The 19,671-nt window shown below is 40.2% G+C and overlaps 18 non-coding genes across 18 annotated transcripts; all 18 read right to left on the reverse strand.

The window, feature by feature from the left end:
* Positions 1-82: 82 nt before the first annotated feature.
* On the reverse strand, positions 83-154 carry trnaq-cug (transfer RNA glutamine (anticodon CUG)). The gene has a single exon. It is a non-coding gene; the product is annotated as a tRNA-Gln (tRNA).
* Positions 155-269: 115 nt separating this feature from the next.
* trnaq-uug (transfer RNA glutamine (anticodon UUG)) lies at positions 270-341 on the reverse strand. The gene has a single exon. It is a non-coding gene; the product is annotated as a tRNA-Gln (tRNA).
* A 600-nt stretch (positions 342-941) lies between these two features.
* Positions 942-1,013, reverse strand: trnaq-cug (transfer RNA glutamine (anticodon CUG)). The gene has a single exon. It is a non-coding gene; the product is annotated as a tRNA-Gln (tRNA).
* A 115-nt stretch (positions 1,014-1,128) lies between these two features.
* On the reverse strand, positions 1,129-1,200 carry trnaq-uug (transfer RNA glutamine (anticodon UUG)). The gene has a single exon. It is a non-coding gene; the product is annotated as a tRNA-Gln (tRNA).
* Positions 1,201-1,793: 593 nt separating this feature from the next.
* Positions 1,794-1,865, reverse strand: trnaq-cug (transfer RNA glutamine (anticodon CUG)). Its single transcript has one exon. It is a non-coding gene; the product is annotated as a tRNA-Gln (tRNA).
* Positions 1,866-1,980: 115 nt separating this feature from the next.
* On the reverse strand, positions 1,981-2,052 carry trnaq-uug (transfer RNA glutamine (anticodon UUG)). Its single transcript has one exon. It is a non-coding gene; the product is annotated as a tRNA-Gln (tRNA).
* A 10,619-nt stretch (positions 2,053-12,671) lies between these two features.
* Positions 12,672-12,743, reverse strand: trnaq-uug (transfer RNA glutamine (anticodon UUG)). The gene has a single exon. It is a non-coding gene; the product is annotated as a tRNA-Gln (tRNA).
* Positions 12,744-12,858: 115 nt separating this feature from the next.
* trnaq-uug (transfer RNA glutamine (anticodon UUG)) lies at positions 12,859-12,930 on the reverse strand. Its single transcript has one exon. It is a non-coding gene; the product is annotated as a tRNA-Gln (tRNA).
* Positions 12,931-13,525: 595 nt separating this feature from the next.
* trnaq-cug (transfer RNA glutamine (anticodon CUG)) lies at positions 13,526-13,597 on the reverse strand. Its single transcript has one exon. It is a non-coding gene; the product is annotated as a tRNA-Gln (tRNA).
* A 115-nt stretch (positions 13,598-13,712) lies between these two features.
* Positions 13,713-13,784, reverse strand: trnaq-uug (transfer RNA glutamine (anticodon UUG)). The gene has a single exon. It is a non-coding gene; the product is annotated as a tRNA-Gln (tRNA).
* A 598-nt stretch (positions 13,785-14,382) lies between these two features.
* On the reverse strand, positions 14,383-14,454 carry trnaq-uug (transfer RNA glutamine (anticodon UUG)). Its single transcript has one exon. It is a non-coding gene; the product is annotated as a tRNA-Gln (tRNA).
* A 593-nt stretch (positions 14,455-15,047) lies between these two features.
* trnaq-cug (transfer RNA glutamine (anticodon CUG)) lies at positions 15,048-15,119 on the reverse strand. The gene has a single exon. It is a non-coding gene; the product is annotated as a tRNA-Gln (tRNA).
* Positions 15,120-15,901: 782 nt separating this feature from the next.
* trnaq-uug (transfer RNA glutamine (anticodon UUG)) lies at positions 15,902-15,973 on the reverse strand. Its single transcript has one exon. It is a non-coding gene; the product is annotated as a tRNA-Gln (tRNA).
* Positions 15,974-16,568: 595 nt separating this feature from the next.
* On the reverse strand, positions 16,569-16,640 carry trnaq-uug (transfer RNA glutamine (anticodon UUG)). The gene has a single exon. It is a non-coding gene; the product is annotated as a tRNA-Gln (tRNA).
* Positions 16,641-17,234: 594 nt separating this feature from the next.
* On the reverse strand, positions 17,235-17,306 carry trnaq-uug (transfer RNA glutamine (anticodon UUG)). Its single transcript has one exon. It is a non-coding gene; the product is annotated as a tRNA-Gln (tRNA).
* A 785-nt stretch (positions 17,307-18,091) lies between these two features.
* On the reverse strand, positions 18,092-18,163 carry trnaq-uug (transfer RNA glutamine (anticodon UUG)). The gene has a single exon. It is a non-coding gene; the product is annotated as a tRNA-Gln (tRNA).
* Positions 18,164-19,193: 1,030 nt separating this feature from the next.
* On the reverse strand, positions 19,194-19,265 carry trnaq-cug (transfer RNA glutamine (anticodon CUG)). Its single transcript has one exon. It is a non-coding gene; the product is annotated as a tRNA-Gln (tRNA).
* A 115-nt stretch (positions 19,266-19,380) lies between these two features.
* Positions 19,381-19,452, reverse strand: trnaq-uug (transfer RNA glutamine (anticodon UUG)). The gene has a single exon. It is a non-coding gene; the product is annotated as a tRNA-Gln (tRNA).
* Between the last annotated feature and the right edge of the window lie 219 nt (positions 19,453-19,671).

Below are 19,671 nucleotides of genomic sequence, written 5' to 3' on the forward strand. Positions count from 1 at the left end.
ATTGACTCCACCCATTTGTTTCTTTCACACACGACTATTTTAAAGTTGACAGGGGAGGAGTGTGTCACTGCAAAATCAAGGTAGGTCCTACCGAGATTTGAACTCGGATCGCAGGATTCAGAGTCCTGAGTGCTAACCATTACACCATAGAACCCTATAAAGAGTAATTATTGTAGACTTCCGATTTCCCTGTCATTTGTACACCGGATAAACAGCAGATTATGAGATTATTGGTTGGCCATGTGAATAATTCAGCACAAAAAAAAAGAAGGTTCTACCGAGATTTGAACTCGGATCACTGGATTCAAAGTCCAGAGTGCTAACCATTACATCATAGAACCATATTCTAAATCCACATGGAAATTGAAAAAAAAAAAAATCTGCGTTTAAATTAGCAACAGCGGACTGTCGTTCCTTCACGTGTTGCAAATACTTTCAACTGACAACAATATTTGGACAGCTATATTCAAGTTCCACGGGGCAAATGAATTGACATGGTAGGATCGTCCAAGATTTAAACTCGGATTGTAGGATTCAGAGTCCTGAGTGATAACCTTTACAGCATAGAACCCTGTACTCAATACTCTGTTACGGGTTCAGAGTTTACTGTCCTTGGTTCACCGGAAAAACAGACAAAATATTTTCTGGCCAGAAACGGTATCAACTGGGCTACCCTACCATGCATCCATCCACTTGGAAATCCACATATTTCCAACACGAATGATGTGATGAGTGTGAACAAAATATGAAACATTTTCAGTTCTTTGTGGGGCTGCAAGTTTTCAATTAAAAAACATACCAACAACTCATAGTATGCATTTAACGTTGGCTAGCCATTCGTGCGTAACAAGAGTGCTTATTGACTCCCACCCATTTGTTTCTTTCACGCACAACTATTTTAAAGTTGACAGGGGAGGAGTGTGTCACTGCAAAATCAAGATAGGTCCTACCGAGATTTGAACTCGGATTGCAGGATTCAGAGTCCCGAGTGCTAACCATTACACCATAGAACCCTATACAGAATAATTTTTGTAGACTTCCGATTTTCCTGTCATTTGTACACCGGATAAACAGCAGATTATGAGATTATTGGTTGGCCATGTGAATAATTCAGCACAAAAAATAGGAAGGTTCTACCGAGATTTGAACTCAGATCACTGGATTCAAAGTCCAGAGTGCTAACCATTACACCATAGAACCATATTCTAAATCCACATGGAAATTGAAAAAAAAAAATTATGCGTTTAATTAGCAACAGCGGACTGTCGTTCCTTCACGTGTTGCAAATACTTTCAACTGACAACAATATTTGGACAGCTATATTCAAGTTCCACGGGGCAAATGAATTGACATGGTAGGATCGTCCAAGATTTAAACTCGGATTGTAGGATTCAGAGTCCTGAGTGATAACCTTTACAGCATAGAACCCTGTACTCAATACTCTGTTACGGGTTCAGATTTTACTGTCCTTGGTTCACCGGAAAAACAGACAAAATATTTTCTGGCCAGAAACGGTATCAACTGGGCTACCCTACCATGCATCCACTTGGAAATCCACATATTTCCAACACGAATGATGTGATGAGTGTGAACAAAATATGAAACATTTTCAGTTCTTTGTGGGGCTGCAAGTTTTCAATTAAAAAACTTACCAGGAACTCATAGTATGCATTTACCGTTGGCTAGCCATTTGTGCGTAACAAGAGTGCTTATTGACTCCACCCATTTGTTTCTTTCACACACGACTTTTTTAAAGTTGACAGGGGAGGAGTGTGTCACTGCAAAATCAAGAGAGGTCCTACCGAGATTTGAACTCGGATTGCAGGATTCAGAGTCCCGAGTGCTAACCATTACACCATAGAACCCTATACAGAATAATTATTGTAGACTTCCGATTTTCCTGTCATTTGTACACCGGATAAACAGCAGATTATGAGATTATTGGTTGGCCATGTGAATAATTCAGCACAAAAAATAGGAAGGTTCTACCGAGATTTGAACTCAGATCACTGGATTCAAAGTCCAGAGTGCTAACCATTACACCATAGAACCATATTCTAAATCCACATGGAAATTGAAAAAAAAAATTTTATGCGTTTAATTAGCAACAGCGGACTGTTGTTCCTTCACGTGTTGCAAATACTTTCAACTGACAACAATATTTGGACAGCTATATTCAAGTTCCACGGGGCAAATGAATTGACATGGTAGGATCGTCCAAGATTTAAACTCGGATTGTAGGATTCAGAGTCCTGAGTGATAACCTTTACAGCATAGAACCCTGTACTCAATACTCTGTTACGGGTTCAGATTTTACTGTCCTTGGTTCACCGGAAAAACAGACAAAATATTTTCTGGCCAGAAACGGTATCAACTGGGCTACCCTACCATGCATCCACTTGGAAATCCACATATTTCCAACACGAATGATGTGATGAGTGTGAACAAAATATGAAACATTTTCAGTTCTTTGTGGGGCTGCAAGTTTTCAATTAAAAAACTTACCAACAACTCATAGTATGCATTTACCGTTGGCTAGCCATTTGTGCGTAACAAGAGTGCTTATTGACTGTGTCACTGCAAAATCAAGGTAGATCCTACCGAGATTTGAACTCAGATCGCAGGACTCAGAGTCCTTAGTGCTAACCAGTACACCATAGAACCCTATATAGAGTAATTATTGTAGACTTCCGATTTTCCTGTCATTTGTACACCGGATAAACAGCAGATTATGAGATTATTGGTTGGCCATGTGAATAATTCAGCACAAAAAATAGGAAGATTCTACCAAGATTTGAACTCAGATCACTGGATTCAAAGTCCAGAGTGCTAACCATTACATCATAGAACCATATTCTAAATCCACATGGAAATTGAAAAAAAAAAAATTATGCGTTTAATTAGCAACAGCGGACTGTCGTTCCTTCACGTGTTGCAAATACTTTCAACTGACAAGAATATTTGGACAGCTATATTCTAGTTCCACGAGGCAAATTAATTGACATGGTAGGATCGTCCAAGATTTAAACTCGGATTGTAGGATTCAGAGTCCTGAGTGATAACCTTTACATACCTTAAGGGAACATTTCGGCATTTCGTGTATGATCGGTGAAAAAGTCCATATTGCAAATGTACGGTCCCTTACTAGACGTCCGAAATCGTTTGTAAAATTAGCGGTCGGCGTCGGGCCGTGCGGTAGGGCCAGACCTACCGGGAAGTCATCAAATGAACTTTGTCGGACATTCGGTTTCCGTTTTATAAAATAAACAAGTTTTGGACCATTTTTCCGCTATCCCGGAAATTCCCACAAGAGGGCATACGGAATCATATGGCAATTTGGCAAAACATCACGAATCACGACGGGGCCTTATCTCGAAAACGGAAAATATTTCGAAGCCAAAACTTGGTGAGCGTAGGTTTGGCATAATGGGCAGTTGGCCCCGAACAAGATGGCGTCTAGGCCTCAACGGTTTTTGAGTTATGGCCGTTTTTCTGGGATTAAAGGTCCAAAATGGAAATAGAGAAATTATTGTTCCACTTCAGGTCAAAGTCAAGGAGCCTCCGGTGTCAATAAAAAAAGAACCAGCCATTTATCTATCGTCATTTAAGAGAAACGGAACAATGACAACTTGGTGATGGTCACAAATAGGCGTTTTTTTTTTCAACGGTTACAGATCCAGTTGCAGGGTGTTCATACGAATCTTTTTAAAGTGTGCTGCGGAGCTCTGCGGAGGGACGTATTGGGGTGCGTAGAGACTGACAGTGGCTGCAATAGTTAGCTTTGTTGGAGCTAAAAAAGAACCGTCAGACCTAGTGTTCCGAAACTTTAGAAACCTGTTCTAGACCTCCGGTCGATGGTGCGTGGTGAGTTACGTGGCTCTAGACGGTTCTCGGACCGAGAAACAGCCTCGTACATTTGCAATACCTTCAATTCATTTTGACCATTACGAAAATGACGACGTTTAGAAAAGTCTCAGAGACGCAAGGCTAGGTGCATTGAAACCGGCTCGGCCCATAGAGACGGACCCCAACGTTTCTGTCCGATAGCTCGTTCAAGGACCCCGTAGCAAGGCATGGAAAAAAGTGGATTTTCAGCACCAATTAGGGTTTTTCTCGGACACCAAATGACCTATCGAGCCGAAACTCGGGATTCGGGGTCGCCTCACATAGGACTTCACATGATGTCCGAACTGGACCCGCAGCTAGAACGTAACTATGTGTTTTACCTTTTTATTATGTTTTAAACTAAAGGCGCTGTGAATTATGGGACTGCTCTGACATATGTGATAGTTGGCTTCTAAATGAGTAGGAAAAAGTGGGTTTGGTGTCATAATGACATCTAATTGACTGATGGACACTGACTTGCTAGTTGACTTTTGTGCATTTGCAATATGTTTAAACGGAGAGGGACCATCACCAAAATGGCATTCTGAAATCAACACAAAAAATGGCATCACCATAGTCTCCAAAAAGTGGGTTTGGTGTCAATTGATATCCGTTTGGTGTCATAATGACATCTAATTGACTGATGGACACTGACTTGCTAGTTGACTTTTGTGCATTTGCAATATGTTTAAACGGAGAGGGACCATCACCAAAATGTCAGTCTGAAATCAACACAAAAAATGGCATCACCATAGTCTCCAGACTGTGCCGAGTTCAACGAGACGCCCCGCTTGACCGTAGCTCGTTCTGAGTGCAGCCAACTTGAAAAAAAGAAGGCCCAAAATGAAGCCTGCCCCACAATGTCATTTGATTTTGGGTTGCAGTGAGAGAACCGTTAGGGTGAGAAGCACAATTCGACCTCAGGTACGTTCCTGAGGTCCTCCCGATCCATGCAAGCCTAAGCTTGACCGTGTGGCATTAACCCTTCACAGTAAAAAGAAGGTGTTTACTTGAAACAGCTTGCTTTGACTTCTCTCCCCATAGGAATACATTGCCTGCACCTCTAAATTCAACCTGAAGCCTATGTGGGTTATGAATGCCTTATGAACCTGTCTTCTATGACAGTCCATCAGGCCACTATGAGGTCTACCTGTGTCGAATCTAAGCTTCCTGTGCCAACCGGAAGTGCCATAATTGGTGTCTCAGGGGCTGTTTCGAAGGGTTAAAAAAGTCTGATCTCTCCAAAATGTCATATGTGTGATTAGGGAACCCCCATGAACTGTAAATCAGTCATTTTTCCCCAAAAAAATCTAAGGAAAAAAAAATCACACTAAAACACAACTTGGATGGAGGGACGTATTGGGGTGCGTAGAGACAGACAGTGGCTGCAATAGTTAGCTTTGTTGGAGCTAAAAAATAACCGTCAGACCTAGAGTTCCGAAACTTTAGAAACCTGTTCTAGACCTCCGGTCGATGGTGCGTGGTGAGTTACGTGGCTCTAGACGGTTCTCGGACCGAGAAACAGCCTCGTACATTTGCAATACCTTCAATTCATTTTGACCATCACGAAAATGACGACGTTTAGAAAAGTCTCAGAGACGCAAGGCTAGGTGCATTGAAACCGGCTCGGCCCATAGAGACGGACCCCAACGTTTCTGTCCGATAACTCGTTCAAGGACCCCGTAGCAAGGCATGGAAAATAGTGGATTTTCAGCACCAATTAGGGTTTTTCTCGGACACCAAATGACCTATCGAGCCGAAACTCGGGATTCGGGGTCGCCTCACATAGGACTTCACATAATGTCCGAACTGGACCCGCAGCTAGAACGTAACTATGTGTTTTACCTTTTTATTATGTTTTAAACTGAAGGCGCTGTGAATTATGGGCCTGCTCTGACATATGTGATAGTTGGCTTCTAAATGAGTAGGAAAAAGTGGGTTTGGTGTCAATTGATATCCGTTTGGTGTCATAATGACAGCTAATTGACTGATGGACACTGACTTGCTAGTTGACTTTTGTGCATTTGCAATATGTTTAAACGGAGAGGGACCATCACCAAAATGTCAGTCTGAAATCAACACAAAAAATGGCATCACCATAGTCTCCAGACTGTGCCGAGTTCAACGAGACGCCCCGCTTGACCGTAGCTCGTTCTGAGTGCAGCCAACTTGAAAAAAAGAAGGCCCAAAATGAAGCCTGCCCCACAATGTCATTTGATTTTGGGTTGCAGTGAGAGAACCGTTAGGGTGAGAAGCACAATTCGACCTCAGGTACGTTCCTGAGGTCCTCCCGATCCATGCAAGCCTAAGCTTGACCGTGTGGCATTAACCCTTCACAGTAAAAAGAAGGTGTTTACTTGAAACAGCTTGCTTTGACTTCTCTCCCCATAGGAATACATTGCCTGCACCTCTAAATTCAACCGGAAGCCTATGTGGGTTATGAATGCCTTATGAACCTGTCTTCTATGACAGTCCATCAGGCCACTATGAGGTCTACCTGTGTCGAATCTAAGCTTCCTGTGCCAACCGGAAGTGCCATAATTGGTGTCTCAGGGGCTGTTTCGAAGGGTTAAAAAAGTCTGATCTCTCCAAAATGTCATATGTGTGATTAGGGAACCCCCATGAACTGTAAATCAGTCATTTTTCCCCCAAAAAATCAAAGGAAAAAAAAATCACACTAAAACACAACTTGGATGGAGGGACGTATTGGGGTGCGTAGAGACAGACAGTGGCTGCAATAGTTAGCTTTGTTGGAGCTAAAAAAGAACCGTCAGACCTAGAGTTCCGAAACTTTAGAAACCTGTTCTAGACCTCCGGTCGATGGTGCGTGGTGAGTTACGTGGCTCTAGACGGTTCTCGGACCGAGAAACAGCCTCGTACATTTGCAATACCTTCAATTCATTTTGACCATCACGAAAATGACGACGTTTAGAAAAGTCTCAGAGACGCAAGGCTAGGTGCATTGAAACCGGCTCGGCCCATAGAGACGGACCCCAACGTTTCTGTCCGATAACTCGTTCAAGGACCCCGTAGCAAGGCATGGAAAATAGTGGATTTTCAGCACCAATTAGGGTTTTTCTCGGACACCAAATGACCTATCGAGCCGAAACTCGGGATTCGGGGTCGCCTCACATAGGACTTCACATAATGTCCGAACTGGACCCGCAGCTAGAACGTAACTATGTGTTTTACCTTTTTATTATGTTTTAAACTGAAGGCGCTGTGAATTATGGGCCTGCTCTGACATATGTGATAGTTGGCTTCTAAATGAGTAGGAAAAAGTGGGTTTGGTGTCAATTGATATCCGTTTGGTGTCATAATGACAGCTAATTGACTGATGGACACTGACTTGCTAGTTGACTTTTGTGCATTTGCAATATGTTTAAACGGAGAGGGACCATCACCAAAATGTCAGTCTGAAATCAACACAAAAAATGGCATCACCATAGTCTCCAGACTGTGCCGAGTTCAACGAGACGCCCCGCTTGACCGTAGCTCGTTCTGAGTGCAGCCAACTTGAATAAAAGAAGGCCCAAAATGAAGCCTGCCCCACAATGTCATTTGATTTTGGGTTGCAGTGAGAGAACCGTTAGGGTGAGAAGCACAATTCGACCTCAGGTACGTTCCTGAGGTCCTCCCGATCCGTGCAAGCCTAAGCTTGACCGTGTGGCATTAACCCTTCACAGTAAAAAGAAGGTGTTTACTTGAAACAGCTTGCTTTGACTTCTCTCCCCATAGGAATACATTGCCTGCACCTCTAAATTCAACCTGAAGCCTATGTGGGTTATGAATGCCTTATGAACCTGTCTTCTATGACAGTCCATCAGGCCACTATGAGGTCTACCTGTGTCGAATCTAAGCTTCCTGGAGCAACCGGAAGTGGTTAAAATCACCCTACAAGTGTATACCGATACACTGCCTGCAGTTTGATAGACATAGTGCATTCAACCCTGTGTAGATCAGTCAATTCTTAACGTAAAGACTTAAAACTCAGGATTCTGTAAGTGGCTATGTCAATCAAGATATGTGTTGACTTATAGCTTCCTGTGCCAACCGGAAGTGCCATAATTGGTGTCTCAGGGGCTGTTTCGAGGGGTTAAAAAAGTCTGATCTCTCCAAAATTTCATATGTGTGACTAGCTAACCCTTCTGAAGTGTAAATCAGTCATTTCTCCCAACAGATGTCAAAGAAAAGCTCCCTCACACACACACAGGAAGGATGGAGTGATAAAGTGCGGTGCTTAAAGACACAGAGAGCAGGAAATGGCATTACCATAGTCTCCAGACTGTGCTGAGTTCAACGAGCTATCCCGCTTGACCGTAGCTCGCTCGGTCTAAGCGCAGCGACCATTAGAATAGTAGGCCCCAAAATGAAGCCTGCCCCACAACGTCATTTGATTTTGGGTGAGAGTGAGAGAACCGTTAGGGTGAGAAGAAAAATTCCACCACAGGAATGTTCCTAAGGTCCTCCCGATCCGTGCAAGCCTAACCTTGACCGTGTGGCATTAACCCTTAACAGTAAAACAGTGTTTTTTGATCTCACAGAATGCAGTGTCATCTCTCCCCATAGGAATACATTGCCTGCACCCCTAATTTCAACCTGAAGTCTATATGGGTTATGAATGTCGTATGAACCTGTCTTCGGTACCAGTCCATCAGGCCACTATGAGGTCTACCTGTGTTGATTCTAAGCTTCCTGGACCAACCGGAAGTGGTTAAAATGCCCCTAAAAGTGTTTACCCATACCCTGCCTGCAGTTTGATAGACATAGTGCATTCAACCCTGTGTAAATCAGTCAATTCTTAACGTAACGGACTTAAAACTCAGGATTCTGTAACAGCATACCCCAATGAGGATATGTATTGATTTATAGCTTCCTGTGCCAACCGGAAGTGCCATAATTGGTGTCTCAGGGGCTGTTTCGAAGGGTTAAAAAAGTCAGATCTGTCCAAAACTTCATATATGTGATTAGGCAACCCCCATGAACTGTAAATCAGTCATTTTTCCCAAAAAAATTCAAAGGAAAAAAAAATTACACTAAAACACAACTTGGAAGGAGGGACTTATTGGGGTGCGTAGAGACAGACAGTGGCTGCAAAAGTTAGCTTTGTTGGAGCTAAAAAAAAAACGTCAGACCTAGAGTTCCGAAACTTTAGAAACCTGTTCTAGACCTCCGGTCGATGGTGCGTGGTGAGTTACGTGGCTCTAGACGGTTCTCGGACCGAGAAACAGCCTCGTACATTTGCAATACCTTCAATTCATTTTGACCATTACGAAAATGACGACGTTTAGAAAAGTCTCAGAGACGCAAGGCTAGGTGCATTGAAACCGGATCGGCCCATAGAGACGGACCCCAACGTTTCTGTCCGATAGCTCGTTCAAGGACCCCGTAGCAAGTCATGGAAAATAGTGGATTTTCAGCACCAATTAGGGTTTTTCTCGGACACCAAATGACCTATCGAGCCGAAACTTGGGATTCGGGGTCGCCTCAGCTAGGCCAACACATAACATAAGAAATGGACCCGCAGCTAGAACGTAACTACGTGTTTTATGTTTTTTTTATGGTTTGAACCCAAGGCGTTGTGAATTTTGGGCCAGCTCTGAAGTATGTAATAGTTGGCTACTAAACGAGTTGGAAAAAGTGGGTTTGGTGTCAGTTTGTATCAGTTTGGTGTCAGAATGATATCTAATTGACTGATGGACTCTTGTCCACTTGACTCTTGTACATTTGCAATATGTTTAAACAGTGAGGTACCATCACCAAAAGCGACATTCTGAAATCAACCCTAACGAGCGATTGAGATGAACCAGAATCACTGCAACGCCATCCCGAGTTCATCGGGCCAGTCAATTTCACATTCCTGCAGGATTTTTATAGCATGACCAATTCGTGATGGTACCTGCCCATTGAAACATATTGCAAATGCACAGTGACTTTGAAAAAGTAAGGAAACATAAACAAAAAAAATCCATTTTTTTTTTTTTTGGGTGACCAGTTGCACGTGCATTTGCAATATGATTCTATAGTGAAAAAACATCACCAAAAGCGACATTCTGAAATCAACCCAAACGAGCCATTGAGATGACCCAGAATCACTGCAAAGCCATCCCGAGTTCATCGGGCTAGTCAATTTCACATTCCTGCAGGATTTTTATAGCATGACCAATTCGTGATGGTACCTGCCCATTAAAACATATTGCAAATGCACAGTGACTTTGAAAAAGTAAGGAAACATAAACAAATTTTTTTTATTTTTGGGTGACCAGTTGCACGTGCATTTGCAATATGATTCTATAGTGAAAAAACATCACCAAAAGCGACATTCTGAAATCTACCCAAACGAGCCATTGAGATGACCCAGAATCACTGCAAAGCCATCCCGAGTTCATCGGGCCAGTCAATTTCACATTCCTGCAGGATTTTTATAGCATGACCAATTCGTGATGGTACCTGCCCATTGAAACATATTGCAAATGCACAGTGACTTTGAAAAAGTAAGGAAACATAAACAAATTTTTTTTTTTTTTGGGTTACCAGTTGCACATTTCAGATCACCAGTTGCACATTTCAGATCACCAGTTGCACATTTCAGATCACCAGTTGCACGGAGGAAAATCGTTACTTTTGACTTTGACTTTTGACTTCCTATGACATCATATTGCAAATGGACAAAACATATGCCTTATGCACAAGTAAAACAAAAAAAAATTATGATAATACAAGTTGACAAAGGTATAGTTTGAGCAAAGTATAGTTTGAATTTTGAGCATGACAAATTCGTGATGGTAAAACATATTGCAAATGCACAGTGACTTTGAAAAAGTAAGGAAACATAAACAAATGGACATAATGAAATCATAATTTTTTTTTTCGGTTACCAGTTGCACGCGCATTTGCAATATGATTCTATAGTGAAAAAACATCACCAAATGGACATGATGAAATCAACACAACGAGTGATGGAAATGAACAACTATCACTGCCCGGCCGTCCCGAGTTCATCAGTTCAGTCAATTTTGGCCCCCAAAACAATTGACTTTGGACTTTGACTTTTGACTTCCTATGAAATCATATTGCAAATGGACAAATCATATTCCTTATGCACAAGTAAAAAAAAAAAAATTATGATAATAACATTTTACAAAAGTATATTCATACACTTCTTACACATGATTAATTGTCTTAAAATCGAAACAATTTCGAAAAACGGTCCAGAAAGCACTTTTTTTAGTTTTTAAAGTTAAAAAAAAAAATCACATTTTCGACTTTTGACATCCTATTAAATCATATTGCAAATGGACAAAACATATGCCTTATGCACAAGTAAAAAAATATATAAAAAATTATGATAAGAAAATACGAATAAAGTATGTTGATACAGTTCTTATACGTGTGTAATTGACACAAAATTCGAAAGAATTTTGAAAAACGGTCCAGAAAGCACTTTTTTAAGGGTGTGTGAAGTTTTTTATAAAATTTTGACATTTTTGACTTTTGACTTTTGACTTCCTATGAAATCATATTCCAAATGGAGAAAACATATGCCTTATGCACAAGTAAAAAAAAAATGATAATAAAGTATGACTAAAGTATGTTGATAAAGTTCTTATACATGTGTAATTGACACAAAAATTGAAAGAATTTTGAAAAACAGTCCAGAAAGCACTTTTTTAAGGATGTGTGAAGTTTTTTACCAAATTTTGACATTTTTGACTTTTGACTTTTGACTTCCTATGAAATCATATTCCAAATGGAGAAAACATATGCCTTATGCACAAGTTAAAAAAAAAAAAATAATAATAATAAAGTATGACTAAATTATGTTGATAAAGTTCTTATACATGTGTAATTGACATAAAAATTGAAAGAATTTTGAAAAACGGTCCAGAAAGCACTTTTTTAAGGATGTGTGAAGTTTTTTACCAAATTTTGACATTTTTGACTTTTGACTTTTGACTTCCTATGAAATCATATTGCAAATGGACAAAACATATGCCTTATGCGCATGTAATTAAAAAAAAAAAATATGATAAAAAAATTGGACAAAAGTATATTCATACAGCTCTTACACATGTGTAATTGACAAAAAAATCAAAAGAATTTCGAAAAAAGGCCCAGAAAGCACTTTTTTAAGGGGTGAAAAGTTTTTGAAAAAAATATCCTTTTTGAAAAAAATTTCTTTTGGATGTTGACTTGGGTTGCATTTCCAATATGAAAAACCCCGGTGGAGCGCACTCGCCCCCTGTTGGATTTTTGAGGTGTTACAATTGGCAATTGCCATATGGCATTTGCCATATACTTTGCACGAATCAACGCCGCTTTGGGTGGTATTGGACATCGTGTATATGGTTTGTCCAATGCCAATATCTTGCCATTCATTTTTGTCCAATTCAGGGGGGTATTCCCTTACAGCATAGAACCCTGTACTCAATACTCTGTGACGGGTTCAGATTTTACTGTCCTTGGTTCACCGGAAAAACAGATAAAATATTTTCTGGCCAGAAACGGTATCAACTGGGCTACCCTACCATGCATCCACTTGGAAATCCACATATTTCCAACACGAATGATGTGATGAGTGTGAACAAAATATGAAACATTTTCAGTTCTTTGTGGGGCTGCAAGTTTTCAATTAAAAAATTACCAGGAACTCATAGTATGCATTTAACGTTGGCTAGCCATTTGTGCGTAACTAGAGTGCTTATTGACTCCCACCCATTTGTTTCTTTCACACACGACTATTTTAAAGTTGACAGGGGAGGAGTGTGTCACTGCAAAATCAAGGTAGGTTCTACCGAGATTTGAACTCGGATCACTGGATTCAAAGTCCAGAGTGCTAACCATTACACCATAGAACCCTATACAGAGTAATTATTGTAGACTTCCGATTTTCCTGTCATTTGTACACCAGAGAAACAGCAGATTATGAGATTATTTGTTGGCCATGTGAATAATACAGCACAAAAAATAGGAAGGTTCTACCGAGATTTGAACTCGGATCACTGGATTCAAAGTCCAGAGTGCTAACCATTACACCATAGAACCATATTCTAAATCCACATGGAAATTGAAAAAAAAAAAATTCTGCGTTTAATTAGCAACAGCGGACTGTCGTTCCTTCACGTGTTGCAAATACTTTCAACTGACAACAATATTTGGACAGCTATATTCGAGTTCCACCAGGCAAATTAATTGACATGGTAGGATCGTCCAAGATTTAAACTCGGATTGTAGGATTCAGAGTCCTGAGTGATAACCTTTACAGCATAGAACCCTGTACTCAATACTCTGTGACGGGTTCAGATTTTACTGTCCTTGGTTCACCGGAAAAACAGATAAAATATTTTCTGGCCAGAAACGTTATCAACTGGGCTACCCTACCATGCATCCACTTGGAAATCCACATATTTCCAACACGAATGATGTGATGAGTGTGAACAAAATATGAAACATTTTCAGTTCTTTGTGGGGCTGCAAGTTTTCAATTAAAAAACTTACCAGGAACTCATAGTATGCATTTAACGTTGGCTAGCCATTCGTGCGTAACAAGAGTGCTTATTGACTCCCACCCATTTGTTTCTTTCACACACGACTATTTTAAAGTTGACAGGGGAGGAGTGTGTCACTGCAAAATAAAGGTAGGTCCTACCGAGATTTGAACTCAGATCACAGGATTCAGAGTCTTGAGTGCTAACCATTACACCATAGAACCCTACACAGAGTAATTATTATAGACTTCCGATTTTCCTGTCATTTGTACACCAGAGAAACAGCAGATTATGAGATTATTTGTTGGCCATGTGAATAATACAGCACAAAAAATAGGAAGGTTCTACCGAGATTTGAACTCGGATCACTGGATTCAAAGTCCAGAGTGCTAACCATTACACCATAGAACCATATTCTAAATCCACATGGAAATTTAAAAAAAAATAATTCTGCGTTTAATTAGCAACAGCGGACTGTCGTTCCTTCACGTGTTGCAAATACTTTCAACTGACAACAATATTTGGACAGCTATATTCGAGTTCCACCAGGCAAATTAATTGACATGGTAGGATCGTCCAAGATTTAAACTCGGATTGTAGGATTCAGAGTCCTGAGTGATAACCTTTACAGCATAGAACCCTGTGCTCAATACTCTGTGACGGGTTCAGATTTTACTGTCCTTGGTTCACCGGAAAAACAGATAAAATATTTTCTGGCCAGAAACGGTATCAACTGGGCTACCCTACCATGCATCCATCCACTTGGAAATCCACATATTTCCAACACGAATGATGTGATGAGTGTGAACAAAATATGAAACGTTTTCAGTTCTTTGTGGGGTTGCAAGTTTTCAATTAAAAAACTTACCAGGAACTCATAGTATGCATTTACCGTTGGCTAGCCATTTGTGCGTAACAAGAGTGCTTATTGACTCCACCCATTTGTTTCTTTCACACACGACTATTTTAAAGTTGACAGGGGAGGAGTGTGTCACTGCAAAATCAAGGTAGGTTCTACCGAGATTTGAACTCGGATCACTGGATTCAAAGTCCAGAGTGCTAACCAGTACACCATAGAACCATATTCTAAATCAACATAGAATTTTTTTTTTTAAATTCTGCGTTTAATTAGCAACAGCGGACTGTCGTTCCTTCACGTGTTGCAAATACTTTCAACTGACAACAATATTTGGACAGCTATATTCTAGTTCCACGAGGCAAATTAATTGACATGGTAGGATCGTCCAAGATTTAAACTCGGATTGTAGGATTCAGAGTCCTGAGTGATAACCTTTACAGCATATAACCCTGTACTCAATACTCTGTGACGGGTTCAGATTTTACTGTCCTTGGTTCACCGGAAAAACAGATAAAATATTTTCTGGCCAGAAACGGTATCAACTGGGCTACCCTACCATGCATCCACTTGGAAATCCACATATTTCCAACACGAATGATGTGATGAGTGTGAACAAAATATGAAACATTTTCAGTTCTTTGTGGGGCTGCAAGTTTTCAATTAAAAAACTTACCAGGAACTCATAGTATGCATTTATCGTTGGCTAGCCATTCGTGCGTAACAAGAGTGCTTATTGACTCCCACCCATTTGTTTCTTTCACACACGACTATTTTAAAGTTGACAGGGGAGGAGTGTGTCACTGCAAAATAAAGGTAGGTCCTACCGAGATTTGAACTCGGATCGCAGGATTCAGAGTCTTGAGTGCTAACCATTACACCATAGAACCCTATACAGAGTAATTATTGTAGACTTCTGATTTTCCTGTCATTTGTACACCAGATAGACAGCAGATTATGAGATTATTGGTTGGCCATGTGAATAATTCAGCACAAAAAATAGGAAGGTTCTACCGAGATTTGAACTCGGATCACTGGATTTAAAGTCCAGAGTGCTAAACATTAAACCATAGAACCATATTCTAAATCCACATGGAAATTGAAAAAAAAATAATTCTGCGTTTAATTAGCAACAGCGGACTGTCGTTCCTTCACGTGTTGCAAATACTTTCAACTGACAACAATATTTGGACAGCTATATTCTAGTTCCACGAGGCAAATTAATTGACATGGTAGGATCGTCCAAGATTTAAACTCGGATTGTAGGATTCAGAGTCCTGAGTGATAACCTTTACAGCATAGAACCCTGTACTCAATACTCTGTGAAGGGTTCAGATTTTACTGTCCTTGGTTCACCGGAAAAACAGATCAAATATTTTCTGGCCAGAAACGGTATCAACTGGGCTACCCTACCATGCATCCACTTGGAAATCCACATATTTCCAACACGAATAATGTGATGAGTGTGAACAAAATATGAAACATTTTCAGTTCTTTGTTTGGCTGCAAGTTTTCAATTAAAAAACTTACCAACAACTCATAGCATGCATTTACCGTTGGATAACCATTAGTGCGTAACAAGAGTGCTTATTGACTCCCACCCATTTGTTTCTTTCACACACGACTATTTTAAAGTTGACAGGGGAGGAGTGTGTCACTGCAAAATCAAGGTAGGTTCTACCGAGATTTGAACTCGGATCACTGGATTCAAAGTCCAGAGTGCTAAACATTAAACCATAGAACCATATTCTAAATCCACATGGAAATTGAAAAAAAAATAATTCTGCGTTTAATTAGCAACAGCGGACTGTCGTTCCTTCACGTGTTGCAAATACTTTCAACTGACAACAATATTTGGACAGCTATATTCTAGTTCCACGAGGCAAATTAATTGACATGGTAGGATCGTCCAAGATTTAAACTCGGATTGTAGGATTCAGAGTCCTGAGTGATAACCTTTACAGCATAGAACCCTGTACTCAATACTCTGTGAAGGGTTCAGATTTTACTGTCCTTGGTTCACCGGAAAAACAGATCAAATATTTTCTGGCCAGAAACGGTATCAACTGGGCTACCCTACCATGCATCCACTTGGAAATCCACATATTTCCAACACGAATAATGTGATGAGTGTGAACAAAATATGAAACATTTTCAGTTCTTTGTTTGGCTGCAAGTTTTCAATTAAAAAACTTACCAACAACTCATAGCATGCATTTACCGTTGGATAACCATTAGTGCGTAACAAGAGTGCTTATTGACTCCCACCCATTTGTTTCTTTCACACACGACTATTTTAAAGTTGACAGGGGAGGAGTGTGTCACTGCAAAATCAAGGTAGGTTCTACCGAGATTTGAACTCGGATCACTGGATTCAAAGTCCAGAGTGCTAACCATTACACCATAGAACCATTTTCTAAATCAACATGGAATTTTTTTTTAAAAATTCTGCGTTTAATTAGCAACAGCGGACTGTCGTTCCTTCACGTGTTGCAAATACTTTCAACTGACAACAATATTTGGACAGCTATATTCTAGTTCCACGAGGCAAATTAATTGACATGGTAGGATCGTCCAAGATTTAAACTCGGATTGTAGGATTCAGAGTCCTGAGTGATAACCTTTACAGCATATAACCCTGTACTCAATACTCTGTGACGGGTTCAGATTTTACTGTCCTTGGTTCACCGGAAAAACAGATAAAATATTTTCTGGCCAGAAACGGTATCAACTGGGCTACCCTACCATGCATCCACTTGGAAATCCACATATTTCCAACACGAATAATGTGATGAGTGTGAACAAAATATGAAACATTTTCAGTTCTTTGTTTGGCTGCAAGTTTTCAATTAAAAAACTTACCAACAAGTCATAGCATGCATTTACCGTTGGATAACCATTAGTGCGTAACAAGAGTGCTTATTGAATTCCCACCCATTTGTTTCTTTCACACACGACTATTTTAAAGTTGACAGGGGAGGAGTGTGTCACTGCAAAATCAAGGTAGGTTCTACCGAGACTTGAAATCGGATCACTGGATTCAAAGTCCAGAGTGCTAACCATTACACCATAGAACCATATTCTAAATCAACATGGAATTTTTTTTTTTTAAATTCTGCGTTTAATTAGCAACAGCGGACTGTCGTTCCTTCACGTGTTGCAAATACTTTCAACTGACAACAATATTTGGACAGCTATATTCTAGTTCCACGAGGCAAATTAATTGACATGGTAGGATCGTTAAAGATTTAAACTCGGATTGTAGGATTCAGAGTCCTGAGTGATAACCTTTACAGCATAGAACCCTGTACTCAATACTCTGTGACGGGTTCAGATTTTACTGTCCTTGGTTCACCGGAAAAACAGATAAAATATTTTCTGGCCAGAAACGGTATCAACTGGGCTACCCTACCATGCATCCATCCACTTGGAAATCCACATATTTCCAACACGAATGATGTGATGAGTGTGAACAAAATATGAAACATTTTCAGTTCTTTGTGGGGCTGCAAGTTTTCAATTAAAAAACTTAGCAACAACTCATAGTATGCATTTACTGTAGGCTAGCCATTAGTGCGTAACAAGAGTGCTTATTGACTCCCACCCATTTGTTTCTTTCACACACGACTATTTTAAAGTTGACAGGGGAGGAGTGTGTCACTGCAAAATCAAGGTAGGTGCTACCGAGACTTGAACTCGGATCGCAGGATTCAGAGTCCTGAGTGCTAACCATTACACCGTAGAACCCTATACAGAGTAATTATTGTAGACTTCCGATTTTCCTGTCATTTGTACACCGGATAAACAGCAGATTATGAGATTATTGGTTGGCCATGTGAATAATTCAGCACAAAAAATAGGAAGGTTCTACCGAGATTTGAACTCGGATCACTGGATTCAAAGTCCAGAGTGCTAACCATTACACCATAGAACCATATTCTAAATCCACATGGAAATTGAAAAAAAAAAAATTATGCGTTTAATTAGCAACAGCGGACTGTCGTTCCTTCACGTGTTGCAATACTTTCAACTGACAACAATATTTGGACAGCTATATTCAAGTTCCACGGGGCAAATGAATTGACATGGTAGGATCGTCCAAGATTTAAACTCGGATTGTAGGATTCAGAGTCCTGAGTGATAACCTTTACAGCATAGAAACCTGTACTCAATACTCTGTTACGGGTTCAGATTTTACTGTCCTTGGTTCACCGGAAAAACAGACAAAATATTTTCTGGCCAGAAACGGTATCAACTGGGCTACCCTACCATGCATCCACTTGGAAATCCACATATTTCCAACATGAATGATGTGATGAGTGTGAACAAAATATGAAACATTTTCAGTTCTTTGTGGGGCTGCAAGTTTTCAATTAAAAAACTTACCAGGAACTCATAGTATGCATTTAACGTTGGCTAGCCATTTGTGCGTAACAAGAGTGCTTATTGACTCCACCCATTTGTTTCTTTCACACACGACTATTTTAAAGTTGACAGGGGAGGAGTGTGTCACTGCAAAATCAAGGTAGGTCCTACCGAGATTTGAACTCAGATCGCAGGATTCAGAGTTCTGAGTGATAACCTTTACAGCATAGAACCCTGTACTCAATACTCTGTGACTTGTTCAGATTTTACTGTCCTTGGTTCACCGGAAAAACAGATAAAATATTTTCTGGCCAGAAACGGTATCAACTGGGCTACCCTACCATGCATCCACTTGGAAATCCACATATTTCCAACACAAATGATGTGATGAGTGTGAACAAAATATGAAACATTTTCAGTTCTTTGTGGGGCTGCAAGTTTTCAATTAAAAAACTTACCAGGAACTCATAGTATGCATTTACCGTTGGCTAGCCATTCGTGCGTAACAAGAGTGCTTATTGACTCCACCCATTTGTTTCTTTCACACACGACTATTTTAAAGTTGACAGGGGAGGAGTGTGTCACTGCAAAATCAAGGTAGGTCCTACCGAGATTTAAACTCGGATCGCAGGATTCAGAGTCCTGAGTGCTAACCATTACACCATAGAACCCTATACAGAGTAATTATTGTAGACTTTCGATTTTCCTGTAATTTGTACACCGGATAAACAGCAGATTATGAGATTATTGGTTGGCCATGTGAATAATTCAGCACAAAAAATAGGAAGGTTCTACCGAGATTTGAACTCGGATCACTGGATTCAAAGTCCAGAGTGCTAACCATTAAACCATAGAACCATATTCTAAATCCACATGGAAATTGAAAAAAAAAAAATCTGTGCGTTTAATTAGCAACAGCGGACTGTCGTTCCTTCACGTGTTGCAAATACTTTCAACTGACAACAATATTTGGACAGCTATATTCTAGTTCCACGAGGCAAATTAATTGACATGGTAGGATCGTCCAAGATTTAAACTCGGATTGTAGGATTCAGAGTCCTGAGTGATAACCTTTAC

The sequence above is a fragment of the Oncorhynchus clarkii genome, unplaced genomic scaffold (genome assembly GCF_045791955.1).
Source record: "Oncorhynchus clarkii lewisi isolate Uvic-CL-2024 unplaced genomic scaffold, UVic_Ocla_1.0 unplaced_contig_5668_pilon_pilon, whole genome shotgun sequence".
In the NCBI taxonomy this organism is placed as follows: domain Eukaryota; kingdom Metazoa; phylum Chordata; class Actinopteri; order Salmoniformes; family Salmonidae; genus Oncorhynchus; species Oncorhynchus clarkii.